Here is a 14,618-nt window from a genome sequence, read left to right on the forward strand (position 1 = left end):
AACAACGTGTTTCTGGAACGAGGGGAGGAGTTGGCTCCTTACAAGCCCTCAGCCAGTTTTCAGATCTTGCTCACAGATTCCTAATTTCATTGAATTACTTTTCTTGCCAATATGCTCCTTGCCTTCCACACCTGGGTTGGCTTTTCCTCTTTGCGGTGATCTTCCACCACCGACCCCTGACCTTCCTGTAACTACGACCCTCCCGTAACACCAAACCTCCTGTAACCCAACCCATCAGAGTAGAACTTCCATTCTCCCCCCCCCACCACCCCCAATCCAGCCAAAACCCAGCACACCTGCTCCCGACCTTCCCATAACCCCGTCCCATCAGGGTGGGAACTAAGCCTGACACCACCCCCACCCCAGCCCCCATCACCAAGTAATCCTGGGTCGAGCAGTATTATTCATTTATGTCGGGCTCCCAGCAGGATTATTACAGCTAGGAGGGAGCCAATGCAATTGCCACACAGTAACATTGGGCAATGCTGCAACAGTGCTGCCATTGCAGCATCCGAAAAAGTGGCAAGGGATCTTAAAGGGGCAGAATAGCCCTGATGATGGCAGCAGCTGCAATTGTGTCTCAGCAGATAACTGAGCCCTTCAAAGATATGCACATGGGAACAAGATTGGAAAGGCGGAGGTGTCACCTACTAGGCCCTCTTCTTTCACCTGTGTACATCGGGGCCATTAACACCGCTACCCTTGGCTGACGACCCGGCACATCTGGGGAACAATGGTAAGAGGAGCAGGAAGAAAATAGACTGAGGTCTCTAGCTGGCATTTACACATGGTGGTTTGGAAGGCACAGTGGTGCCATAATAAGAAAATTTACCTTGGGGCAGAATGCAGCAGTTGATGTTAATTCCCAATTTTCATTCAGTACATATTGTTCAGTCAGATGGTTGGCCTCCAGTATGTTGCCAAATAGCTACACTTCAGAAGTGAGCCTCAAGTGTGAGTGCTAGCTGTTCCACTGTGGAGTGCATCATAGCTGAGGATGATCGAGCTCTTGTCAATTTGCACATGTGCGCTTCCATCTGGTGTCATTGGTAACAATCAGGAGCAGGAACACTGTCTGAATGTTCCTCTCCTTAACCCAGGGCACTGAAGCCAAGTTATACTGCCACTCACACTGAGATCAGCTAACTCAGCATGGAACTGGACTAGAAGCTGGGTCTTCCAGATGCTTATGGTTCATCTATTCACTTGATAAACTCACAGAATCATCAGAGAGTGATCTTTATTACACATCATAATTAAGAACACACTGTCCCGCATGGCCATTTTCCAACTACTTAGCCCCTTGTGCCTCCTGCATAAACAGGACAGATTCAGCAGCAAGAGACTGGCACAATTACAGAGCTGCTTCTACTGCTAGCAGTTTCATAATACAAAACAGCACTCCAGAGGTGCTAAGGGTTGGCCCTGAGGATTCCTGCCCAATTCTCCGAGTCCATAGGTCACAGCATACTCCCATTTATAAAGAAAGAAAATGAGATCTAATCTAGAACAATTGGATCGATGGTTCTCAGTAAATACTGGCAGCTGGGGGTCAGAGAAAACCAATTCAAAGCATCATTCTCTGCATGAGATGACACAGAACATTTTTTTCCCCAAAAATATACTTTATTCATAAAAATCTGTAAAATATACATTACAATACAGTTCAAAATAACACCAGGTTGACATTCCAGAAAGTGCAAAGGAAATCAGTTTTCTTCAATACAGGAGTGAGATGCCTCACAACCCTTCCATTCCATTTTACGTGCCATGTACATTTTATAGCAAAACCATATTTGGTGTATACAGCCCGAGGGGTTTTCCATGGGTCCAGCCCCTCCGTTCACTACTGTGGGAGGACCTTACGCAGTGGTCTTTCCCCATTGAGCCTTTGCAGCGGCTGCCCCAAGTTTTAGTGTGTCCCTCAGCACGTAGTCCTGGACCTTGGAATATGCCAGTCTGCAACATTCAGTCGTGGACAACTCTTTGCACTGGAAGATCAACAAGTTTCGGGCAGACCAAAGAGCTTCTTTCACTGAATTGATGGTCCTCCAGCAACAGTTGATGTTTATCTCCGTGTGCATCCCTGGGAACAGACCATAGAGCATAGACTCCTGTGTTACAGAGCTGTTTGGGATGAACCTCAACAAAACCCACTGCATCTCTTTCCACACCTGCTTTGCAAAGGTATTTTCCAGAAGGAGGTGGGCAACCGTCACTTCCCTACCACAGCCACCTCGAGGGCAGCGTGCAGAGGCGGTGAGATTCCACGCGTGGGAGGGCCCTTCTCACCACCAGCCAAGCTATGTCTTGGTGCTCGTTGGAAAGTTCTGGTGATGAGACATTCTGCCAAATGACTTTGGCAGTCTGCTCAGGGAACCATCTAAAGGATCCACCATGTCCTTTTCTGGTAGGGCCTTGAGGACATTCCGTGCAGACCACTGCCTGATGGATTGGTGGTCAAAGGTGTTTTTCTGCACAACTTTTCCACGAACGATAGGTGGTATGGCACGATCCAACTGGATGGAGCGTTCCGCGGCAATGTGACCAGACCCATCCTTCGCAACACCAGGGACAGATAGAACCTCAGCACGTAGTGACACTTGGTGCTTGTGTACTGGGGCTCTACACACAGCTTGATGCAGCCACCCATGAAGGTGGTCATCAGGATGAGGGCGACGTTGGGTACGTTTTTTCCGCCCTTATCCAGAGGTTTGAACGGACCCGGTCCATTTTACATCTCCAGATAAAGCAGAAAATGGCTCATGTGAGCGCCACGGCTCTGGAGTGGGGTATGGGCCAGACCTGCTCCACATACAGCAACAACATGAGCGCCTCGCACCTGATGACCAGGTTCTTACCCACAATGGAGAGAGATCGCTGCTCCCACATGCTCAGTTTATGGTGTACCATGGCAACTCGCTCTTTCCAGGTTTTTGCGCATGCCCTGGCCCTTCCAAACCATATTCCCAGCAACTTCAGGTAGTTTGACCAGACGGTGAAGGGGACAAAGGATCGGTTGGCCTAGGTCCCAAACAACATGGCCTCACTCTTGCCGCGATTTACTTTGGCTCCCGAGGCCAGTTCGAACTGGTCGCAGATACTCATCAGTCTGCGAATGGACAGCAGATCCGAGCAGAAGACGGCGACGTCGTCCATGTACAGGGAGGCTTTGACCTGAGTGTCTCCGCTGCCTGGGATTGTCACCCCCCTTATGCCCGCATCCTTCCTAATGGACTCAGCAAAAGGTTCGATACAGCAAACAAACAAGACTGGAGAGAGAGGACATCCCTGTCTGATACCAGATTTGATCGGGAAACTTTCTGATTCCCACCCATTGATTGAGACTGCCCTACTGATGTTTACAGATTCCCTCCTCAAACCCCATTTTGGAGAGCATGTCCATCATGTAAGTGTGCGATATCCTGTATAAAGCCTTCTCATGGTCCAAGCTGATGAGGCAGGTGTCCACCCTCCTGTCCCGTACATAGGCGATCGTATCCCTGAGTAGCGCGAGACTGTCAGAGATCTTCCTGCCGGGTACAGTACAGGTCTGGTCAGAGTGAATCACTAACTCCAAAGCAGACTTGACCCAGCTGGCGATGACTTTGGACAGAATCTTGCCGTCTACGTTAAGCAGTGAGATGGGCCGCCAATTTCTGATTTCCGCCCTCTCCCCCTTCCGCTTGTAGATGAGGGTGATGATGCCTTTCCTCATTGATTCTGACATGCTGCCGGCCAAGAGCATACTCTCGTACACTTCCAGCAGGTCTGGACCGATCCAATCCCACAGAGCTGAATACAACTCAACCGGTAAGCCATCACTTTCAGGAGTTTTGCTCATCCTTGAAGGTCCTGACGGCCTTTGTCAGCTCGTCCAGAATTAGCGGTTTGTCCAGACTCTTCCGCATGCTGTCATCTAAGACCTCCAGGATAGATGACAGGAAGGACTGGGAGGCTGTGCTGTCCATGGGCTTCATGTTGTACAGCCCAACATAAAAGGATTTGCTAATCCTTAGTATGTCAGAGTGCAAAGACGTTACCGAGCCATCCTCTTCCTTCAGGCTACTGATCACAGAGCTCTCTGTGTGTACTTTTTGGAAGACGAAACACGAGCACATCCCATCCTGCACAACGGAGCGGAGTCTGGACCAGAAGATGATCTTGGAGGCCTCCGTGGACAAGAGTGAGGCCTGCTGGCTCTTTACCTCTTGGAGATCCTCCTTGACCTCAACTCCCATCAACTGCAGCCAGAGCAGATCTTGCATTCTTTTCTGGAGTCGGGACATTTCCCTCTGTCTCCCTCTCTCACCTTCTGAACACCTTTGAGGATAAAGAACCTCTTGATGTTCACCTTGATCACTTCCCACCAGTGCACAGGAGACTCAAAGAGGTTTCACGGTTCTCCAACCTTTGTAATCCCTTTTGAGTTCCTCACTGTTCTCTGGGGTTAGCAGTGTAACATTCAGCTTCCATGTCCCCTTGCCAACCCGCTGGTCATCCTGTAAGTGACAATCGGCCAATAAGAGGCAGTGGTCAGAGAAGAACACCGGCTTGATGTCGGTGGATCTGACAGCACAGGACACAAACAGGAAGTCAATCCTGGAACAGGCAAACCCGTCCGATCTTGACCAGGTGTATCTACGCTGTGCTCTGTCTGCAGGTTTGCTGAAGACATCATGCAGCTTGACATCTTTACTGTTTCTATTAGGAATCTGGATGTAGCATACAGTTTGCTGTCATCACTGCCGGATCGTCCAGCTGCGTTAATGATGCAGTTGAAGTCACCGCCGAGAATGACCAGCCTGGATGTCGCCAGCAGCAGCGGGACCTGCTGGAAGACGGTCAGCCGCTTGCTGCATTGATCTGGGGTGTACACATTGATCAACTGGAGCGGAGCATTGTTGCACATTACATCTGCTACGAGGAGGCGACCCACCACGTCCTTAACTTTGGAGATGGTGAAGTTGCCTCCCCGCAGCAGAATAACCAGGCCGTTGGAATGGGAATCATTTCCCTCTGACCAGATCGCTGGCCCGTGGACCACCATCGTGACCATTGCCTGTAGGTGCTGAGGTGCAGAATTCCACACTCCTGCAGGAACAGGAGGTCGGTTTTGACCTTCGCTAGGTAGTCCAAGGTCGAAATACATTGCGTAGTGGATTTAATGCTACACACGTTAATCGAAGCAATCTTTATACCCACTGTAAAGTTAGGTGTTGCTTACCACACCAGGTGTCCTTGCTAGTCCCAGTCCTTGGGTATCTTCCTGCATAGTCATAGTGTACACAAGCTGTTTCACATTCGTTGGGCTCAGAAACCCCTCCTGGTTACTCATGGTGGTTTGTTCCACTGGGGTGACATCCGGGGTTGGGGGGGAGGATTTTGTAGGCAGCAAGGCTTGGGCTGTCCCCTCTGTTCCTCTGTGAAGACATCGCTGCTCCCGGCTTCCCGGAGCTGGAGTGCGCCAGACGCTTCGTTGCTCTCGGTCTCTCGGAGCTGGGGTGCGCTGGGCATCTCGCTGGGTTCAGCGCTTTGGGTTTGGGGTGCGCTGGGCCCATCACAGCTTCCAGTGCCCCGGAGCTGGGGGGCTTTCTCTTCCAGCTCTTTTGAGTTCTGTCATTCCTTTTGCAGGTGCCGTCGTTCCGACCCTTCCTCGTCCACTGAGGAGGAGCTGCCGTAGTCTGTCTCAAACGGTAGCCTCCTCTTGCCACTGATTTAGGTGGTGACCTGTTCCATTTTTGGAGGCTTCTTCTTTATGGTTTTCCTTTTTACCACTTGCTCCTCAGACCTATCCGTGAAAATATTTGATGTTAAAAATAGAGACCAGATCCTTGTTGCTGACCTGAGGGGCCATGAAGGTCCTGTGTGGCAGGTGGCATGGGCTCATCCAATGTACGGCAACATCTTGGCTTCCTGTTCCTACGACCGGAAGATCATCATCTGGAAGGAGGAGAATGGAACTTGGGACAAGATGTACTTGCCACTGACCAGTTTGTCCATCTGCTGCCTCCTCGTTCCATTGATTTTGTCTGTAGAGGAAGGGTTTCCGGGCACAGGGTAGGTGTTGGGTCGCTGGTTGCAGCTGATACATAATCTTCTCTCAGCTCTCTGCTGAAGCTGCTCTATACTGGTCCACTGGAGATGCCCAAGAGCTAAGAGTAGTTTCTGGAGCCACATTTTAAAGTTACCATATGTGACTGAAGTAATGCAAATGTTAAAGTGCCACAGGTTATCTATTGATTTTCATTTGTCTCCACAACAGTGAGAAATTTGTAACTCCTCCCGAACATCTCCCTCATTCAGTGATATCAACACACCATTACACAATGATATTCAACAGAGGAAATAAGATACTAAACTTAATTCAAATGATCTTTAACTCTGGTTTTAAGAGGCTGTTATGCTGAAACTCATTTTCTACCCTGCTGTCCTGACAGCAGTGACAGAAATGTGAATACTGGACAAACTTTCAATGAAGCTTTATATGAAGCTTCAAAACACTCCACCAAAGGCAGTCTACAAATGTACCAATGTGCTGCTCCACCAAGTGGCAAGATGGGGATTAGCAAGGTTACTAAAGAGAAATTGATAGGCTGCTTTTCCTGATTCTTCCAGGAGCACCTACCAATCAAGGTCGGTAACAAACCCTGAATCCAGGTGAATGTATGTCTTCGCAACCTTAAGGTAATGCCTTCTAGCAGCTTTTATTCCAAGTCTTGGAGTTTCCTTATCAGCTATCTGATAGGCATGGTAGCATAGTAGTAATGTTAGTGGACTAGTAATCCAGCGGCCTGGACCAATAACCCAGAGCCATAAGTTCAAATCCCACCACGGTAGCTGGAGAATTTCAATTCAATTAAATAAATCTGGAATGAAAAGCATGTCTCAATAACTGTGACCATACAACTACTGGCTTGTCATAAAAACCCATCTGGTTCACTAATGTCCTTCAGGAAAGGAAACCTGCTGTCCTTACCTGGTCTGGTCTATATGTGACTCCAGACCCACAGAAATGTGGTTGACTCTTAACTAACCTCTGAAATAGCCTAGTAAGCTGCTCAGTTGTATTCAAGCAATTAGGGATGGGCAATAAATGCCCATGACAGCAATGCCCATATTCTGTGAATGAATGAAAAAAAATATCCACTTTTAACATGATGGAAGGAACTGCATAGGACACCTCGTGTCATGTCAGCCACCTTGATGTTCCAGATTTTCACATTGTTACAAAAGTGCTTCCATTTTTTAATATTCTATTTGTTGGGGACTTGTGTTAAAACTGAAAAGATTCCATGGATGGTTTTTTTTACCAATTTCACTGAAAAGGCCACTAGAGATGTTGTTTGAAAACAACCTGTGCTGGAAATCAAGTGTTTTAAGCTCAATAAATAACAGAAACTTTGGTGACCTGGGGAAGATGTTTACAGAGAAGCCACATGTCAAGGTTTATGGAGGTCAGGAGGTTGACTTTCTGTTGAGGTGTGAACTGTTTTTAAGACAGTTGGAGGTCAACTTGCCAAGGAAATAACACCCAATTCGCCTCTTTCTCTACCTCTTTGAAGAAACCCCGCAAAGGTCCAGTGTTGGAGAGCTAATATCCCTGGCGCTGCATCTCTCCTGAGAAGCTGGAAAAACCTGCCAGATTAATTCTCATGCTGCCTGAAAAGAACTGCTTCAGAAAAGATCCCAGTGACTTGTCTCCATAAATCTGGACAACTGACTTCCTTCCATATTTTCTCTTTTTTTGGTCCAGATTTATCAAGCATTTGGCCAAAATATTTTTTTTTTTGTCATTTCATGTAACATCTCTGCAGAGAGAATTTCTGTATTATTTTCAGAGTGTGTGTGTGTGGGGGTGGGGGGGGGAATTTAAAAAGGGAACATTCATATTTCAATCTGTTAATGCTTTGCTTCGTTACTGGATAAGTCTTGATGGTTAATAAACTGATAATTTTTTTGTTTATTAAAGAAACCTGGTTGGTGTATTTTATTCTGGGATAAAAGTAGAATATATGATTGACTGCGTCGGTAACTGGGTAAACATTTAAATACATGTTGTGAACTAGAAAAGACAGTGCACTCCTCCCACCTCAGTCGTAACACAGTCCAGTGCCATGTGCCAGAATTACTTTTCACCAACAATTAAATCCAGGTTCTCATGTGAGGGGCATTGACTAAAAGATACCACCATGAGCTAAGTCCTCTTACATGGGTTCTCAATTACACTGTAGCCAGTGGCCTCCTTTCATTGAATCATTGGAATTTAACACAGAAGGAGGTCATTCAGCCCGCTGTGCCTGTGCCAGTGCACTGAAAGTGCCATCCCCTATTCCCCTGCCCTTTTTCCAAACCCTTTAAAAATATATTTTACAACAACAGCATCTAATATTTATAAAGCACCTTTAATGAAGAAAAACATCCCAAGGTGTTTCGCAAAGGCGCAATCGGGCAAAAATTGACACTGAGCTAGAAATGGTGATATATGAAGGGGTGATCAAAATCTTGGTCAAGGAGATGGGTTTCAAGGAGGCTCTTAAGTGAAGAGAGGCTGCCAGAGAGGCAGAAGGGTTTAAGGAGCCATTCAAGCTTGGCGTCTGAATGGCTGAATGCACAGCTGCCATTGGTGGAACAAAGGGGCAAGTACTAGAGTTGAAGGTTGGATGCGGTTGTGGGGAGGAGTTTTTGGGATTGGCAAAGTTAAAGAGATGGGGGGGGGCAAGGCCAGGAAGGAATGAATGTATGCATGAGGACGAGAATTTTAAATTGAAGGCAATAGAAAAAAAGTTTTGCATCTTTCATTACCTCAGGATGTCCCAAAGCGCTTTACAGCCAATGAAGTACTTTCTGAACTATAGTCACTGTTGTAATGCAGGAAACGCAGTAGCCAATTTGCACACAGCAAGGGCCCACAACAGTAAATGTGATAATGACCAGATAATTGGTTTAGTATCGTTGATTGACTGATAAATATTGGCCAGGACACCAGGGGATAACTCCCCTGCTCTTCTTTGAAATAATGCCATGGGATCTTTACATCCACCTGTTAGGGCAGATGGAGCCTTAGTTTAATATCTTATCCGAAAGATGGAAATTGGGGAACCAGGAGCCAGTGTAGATCAGCATGGATGGGAATGATGGGTAAGTAAGACTTGACTGAAGATATAAAATGGCCAGCAGAGTTTTGGATGAGCTTAAATTTATGGAAGATTGAGGTTGGGATGCCAGCCAGGAACACATTGGAATAATCAGAGGTATCAAAGGCATGGATGATAATTTCAGCAGCAGATGGGTTGAGACAGGCAATGTTACAAAGGTGGGAGTGGGCAGTCTTTATGGTGGAGTATATATTTTTTAAAGGGTCAGGCATGCAACTTGCAGGAAAGGTAATATTTAAGAACTGCTGTTATTGCAAAGTTTCTGGCTGTACTCTGGAGCATTTCTGGAGGTGTTGCGGTGAGTTCTTGGATCTGCCAGAAAGTGTTGCTGTGTCCCCACAGGGAGGGAAGGGAATTAGGTGACCTGTCCACACAAAGGCTTCAACTGGGAAGGGGGAAAGAGTAGCAGTACCTTAGGGTCTGCAACATGACAGGAAGATGGAACTAAGGCTGCAGAGAGAACAAAGCTCTGCACAATGCCCTCTGTCAATGAGTCTGGCTCCAAGCAGGCCAGCTATTGCAGCAAGGAACTCGGAGCTGTGGCTGAGCAGCTGCCAGTTCTTGTGAGAGAAGGGGTTGGGTGAGAAGCAAGAGATCCATGGTCACACCGTCAGCAGATCGTTCATCATGCCAGCTAGCAGGATGAGGATAAGCTGGGGTGAGCTGGGAATTGAGAAGCATATATCACAAACATACTGTCATCCTCAATATATGGGGCCCAAAGCTCAGCTCCAGGTCAAATTAGTTATGAACAATCTGGTTCAACCTGTGGTACTGGCTAGGAAGAGGACTAGAATCTGTGGCAAGGGTATGGAGTTTGTAGCAAGGGTTGCAGAAAATGGCTGCAGTCTTCCCAATGTTTAGCTGAAGGACACTGCCGCTCATTCAAAACTGGATGTTGGACAAGCAGTCTGACAGCACCTAGGCAATGAAGGGTTTGAGAGAGGTGGTGGAAAGGTGCAGCTGGATGTCATTAGCATACAAGTTGAAACTCACCCCATGTTTTCAGATGATACGGTAGAATGTGGATGATAAAGGGAGGAGCAATGATATATCCTTGGGGGACTTCTTAGGTAACAGTGTTAGGGGAGAGAAGCTGGAGATACACTGGCTATGAATAGATAAGTAGAAGTAGACTGCAAAAGCAGTCCTGTCGAGCTGCACAGTGGAAGAGATGTGGTCCACTGTGTCAAAGGTTGCAGAAAGGTCGTACTGAATGCACCATAGCCACAGTCACAGATGATGAAATTCATGACTTTGATGAAGGTTGTTCCAGTACTGTGGTAGAGATGGAAACCTGATTAGAGAAATTCAAAGATGGAGTTGTAGAAAAGGTGGTCACGGATTTAGGAATCAACAGTGCGATCTAGGACTTTGGAGAGGAAAGGGAGGTTAGAGATTGGTCGATACTTGACAAGGACATTGCGATCTAGAGGCTTTTTTGAGAGGGCAATTGATGATGACAGCTGTTTTGAAAGGCCGGGGAACTGCACCTGAAGAGTGGGAACTAGTTATAATATCAGCCTACACAGGAGCCAGGAAGGGAAGCTGAGTTTTTTATTTTTTTATTCATTCATGGGATGTGGGCATTGCTGGCCAGACCAGCATTTATTGCCCATCCCTAATTGCCCTTGAGAAGGTGGTGGTGAGCTGCCTTCTTGAACACCCACAACGCTGTTAGGAAGGGAGTTCCAGGATTTTGACCTAGCGACAGTGACGGAACGGCGATAGAGTTCAAAGTCAGGATGGTGTGTGACTTGGAGGGGAACCTACAGGTGGTGGTGTTCCCACGCATTTGCTGCCCTTGTCCTTCTGGTTGGTAGAGGTCAGGGGTTTGGAAGGTGCTGTCTAAGGAGTCTTGGTGCGTTGTGGCAGTGCATCTTGTAGATGGTACACACTGCTGCCACTGTGCATCGGTGGTGGAGGGAGTGAATGTTCGTGGATAGGGTGCCAATCAAGTGGGCTGCTTTGTTCTGGATGGTGTCGAGCTTCTTGAGTGATGTTGGAGCTGCATCCATCCAGGAAAGTGGAGAGTATTCCATCACACTCCTGACTTGTGTCTTGTGGATGGTGGACAGGCTTTGGGGAGTCAGGAGGTGAGTTACTCGCCACAGGATTCCTAGCCTCTGACACGCTCTTGTAGCCATGGTATTTATATGGCTACTCCAGTTCAGTTTCTGGTCAATGGTAGCCCCTAGGATGTTGATAGTGGGGATTCAACGATGGTAATGCCATTGAATGTCAAGGAGAGATGGTTAGATTCTTGTTGGAGATGGTCATTGCCTGGCACTTGTGTGCTGCGAATGTTACTTGCCACTTATCAGCCCAAGCCTGGATATTGTCCAGGTCTTGCTGCATTTCTGCACGGACTGCTTCAGTATCTGAGGAGTCGCGAATGGGGCTGAACATTGTGCAATCATCAGCAAACATCCCCACTTCTGACCTTATGATTGAAGGAAGGTCATTGATGAAGCAGCTGAAGATGGTTGAGCCTAGGACACTACCCTGAGGAACTCCTGCAGTGATGTCCTGGAGTGGTCATCAATCTAATGGAAATTAGATCAAGGGAGAAGAGGTGGGTCTCATGGACAAGCTGAGCTCTGACAGGCGATAATGACAACCATACAAACATTTATTCACTTCCCTTTTAAAACCTGCTTCGGGTTTTGCTTCCACTATTGTTTCTGATATGTCATTCAGTGTCCAAACAAAGAGTTACATGGCCTAGCCACTTTTATGATCTTTTGATTTTGAATTTATGCTCCCAAGTTAATGACTCAATGATCACTTGAAGTATTTTTTCCCTACTTGCAGTAAGAAAAATTCTAATGATAACTAAAGCCTCTCATCTCTGATATCATCTTAATAAATCTCTTCTGTATCCTTACAATAGCCTTGATGTTCTTCCTGAAGCAAAACACCCAAAACTGGACACAATGCACCCTAACTAATGTTTTGTATGCTTTTGGCATTATCCCACTCTAGAACTTGAGCACATAATTTGGGCTGATCCTCCAGTGCAATTGCGAGGGAGTGCTGCGCTATCAAGTTGTTGTCTTTGGATAAGATGTTAAACCAATTTTGTCAACAATCCTCCAATGTGGCACTTTATTATATATCCATATTGATGAGAACTGTTTGGCAATTATCTTATGTGCTTATTTAACCTGCACTGGGATTTTAGAATCATAGAATAGCACAGCGCAGAAGGCGGTCATTTGGCTCATCAAGTCTACCCTAGCTTTTTCGAAGAGTATTCCCATTAGTCCCACTCCCCTGCTCTTGCCCCAGAATCCCTGCAGTTTTTTCTCCTTCAAGTATTTATCCAATTCTCTTTTGAAGGCCATTATTCAGGATAGGAGGTGAAGTGATGGCAGTAGAAAATTTGCAAGTGAAAAAACTGCAGTTTCAAAGACTATCAGTTCATTAAAGTATGGTTCCATTGGTATCAGTTGCTCTCCAGTGTCCTGTCCAAGTGACCATTATTTCTGTGTATGCCTCAATAATGAGTGTTGCCAGGCTAGTCAGCAGGTTACCGGCCGCACGTTTCAAACCCCACTATTGAAGGATGACAATAATGAATCACCAGTTTTTGTGCTACCACCAAAGATCAACATCGCCAGTCTGAGGTGGCACTTGGGCACTACCACTGACCTCAGTGCCCTCAGGCTGTGAAGCAAAGAAAGAATGCCCACTTTGGAAAACTAGATGGTGCCCAGCACAGTAGAATTGTGCTCCACTAGACAAGGGGAGAGGAGGAGGGTACAAAGCAAAAGAAAACTCTTAAAAAAATAAAGTATGGAACTATATTTATCTCAGTCATATCTCTCCACCGTGGGCCTTGCAGTGGCCAACACAATTGTGTTTAACATCATGTTTTGTAAGTTACAGTAACTCAACAAACCTGAAATGTAACTTCCTACCCTTTTGGAAAGCCTACACCTAAAAGTAATTGCCAGCCTTATTAACATTGACAGGTTTTACTGAGGTAATAACCTTTCTGCTTACAGCACTACCTGTCTGTTGCAGTTAATTGACAATAAAATCAACTAAAGTATCACTTTTTAAACTGTTTTCTTCCTTTAGAGACCTCATGATGAATTCCTGATGGCTCACTGAGATACAAAATGAATCATCCACAAAAAAATTGATTTTTAAATTTTAACCCTTAGCATTCAACACGAACAACTTGTATTGATATAGTGTCTTTAAAGTAGAAAATGTCCCATAGTAGCGCAAGGAAAATAGACACCAAACTAAAGAAGGAGTTATTAGGTGGGGTGACCAAGAGCTGGAGTTTTAACGATAGCCTTAAATAAGGAGAGGGAGGTGGCTCAGCACCTCATTGAACCTCTGTGAAGTGCCTTAGCTATTTTTTTTACATTAAATGCACTATAGAAAAGCAAACTGTGGAGAGAGAAGCAGAGTTAACGTTTCAGGTCAGTGACCCTTCATCAGAACTGACAAAGATTAGAAATGTAATAGATTGAGAGTCTTAGGGAGGGGATTCCAGAGAATGGGATTGAGGTGGCTAAAGGCATCACTGCCAATAGTTGGGCAAAGGGAGGGTGTGATGTACAAGAGCCAATAATCAGGGGAACGGACAGCTCGGTGAGGGATATAGGGCTGGAGGAAGTGAAAGGGAAGCACTGAAACATCCAAATGAGAATTTCAAATTCGATGTGTGATCTCCTTATTTAAGGAAGGATGTAAATGTGTTGGAAGCAGTTCAGAGAAGATTTACTAGACTAATACCTGGAATGGGCGGGTTGTCTTATGAGAAAAGGTTGGACAGGCTAGGCTTGTAGCCGCTGGAGTTTAGAAGAGTAAGAGGCGACTTGATTGAAACATATAAGATTCTGAGGAGTCTTGACAGGGTGGATGTGGAAAAAATGTTTCCTCTTGTGGGAGAATCTAGAACTAGAGGTCACTGTTTAAAAATAAGGGGTTGCTTCTCGGCCTTTTGGCTAAGATCAAGTGTAGCACCTGTTCTTATCAGTACTTACTTGGTAGAGGAGAAACCATGATCAGTGGCTTTTGATTCTGGGTAGGCTTTGAGTAAAATGGCTATAACCAATCTTCGAGCTTCAGGCCAGGGAGTGCGTAACACCGTTCGGGTGGTCGTGAAGGACAAGGAAGGAGATGCACCAGTTGATCGCACCTTCTTCATCAAGAAAATTCTCATCGATTGCTGTGGATTCCAAGCTACGGACATCTTCTGCCTGCAGGATTTTCCCAGCAGTGGATATTTCAACGTGATGTTCAAGAATGTGGCGGGATGCATGAAGTTCCTGAAGGCGTTCAAGGAGAAAGGCAACCTGGCGCGCTGTCGATTCTCACAGTGGAGCCACTCTTCATGCTTCCGTCACATCGTGACCGGTTGGTGACAATTCACCTCTACAACACCCATCTTCCTGTGGTGCATGTACTCACCCTTCGCCCCAGGTACGTCGAGGTGGC

The 14,618-nt window shown here is 46.3% G+C and overlaps 1 protein-coding gene and 1 pseudogene across 9 annotated transcripts in view; one reads left to right on the forward strand and one right to left on the reverse strand.

Annotated features, from left to right (window-relative positions):
* zgc:154075 (uncharacterized protein LOC556929 homolog) overlaps nucleotides 1–14,618 on the reverse strand; it is a 232,261-nt gene that overhangs the window by 20,480 nt on the left and 197,163 nt on the right. The window lies entirely within an intron of this gene.
* LOC137352281 (U2 spliceosomal RNA) lies at nucleotides 14,106–14,236 on the forward strand (annotated as a pseudogene).

This window comes from Heterodontus francisci, chromosome 37, assembly GCF_036365525.1.
Source record: "Heterodontus francisci isolate sHetFra1 chromosome 37, sHetFra1.hap1, whole genome shotgun sequence".
Classification (NCBI taxonomy): Eukaryota; Metazoa; Chordata; class Chondrichthyes; order Heterodontiformes; family Heterodontidae; genus Heterodontus; species Heterodontus francisci.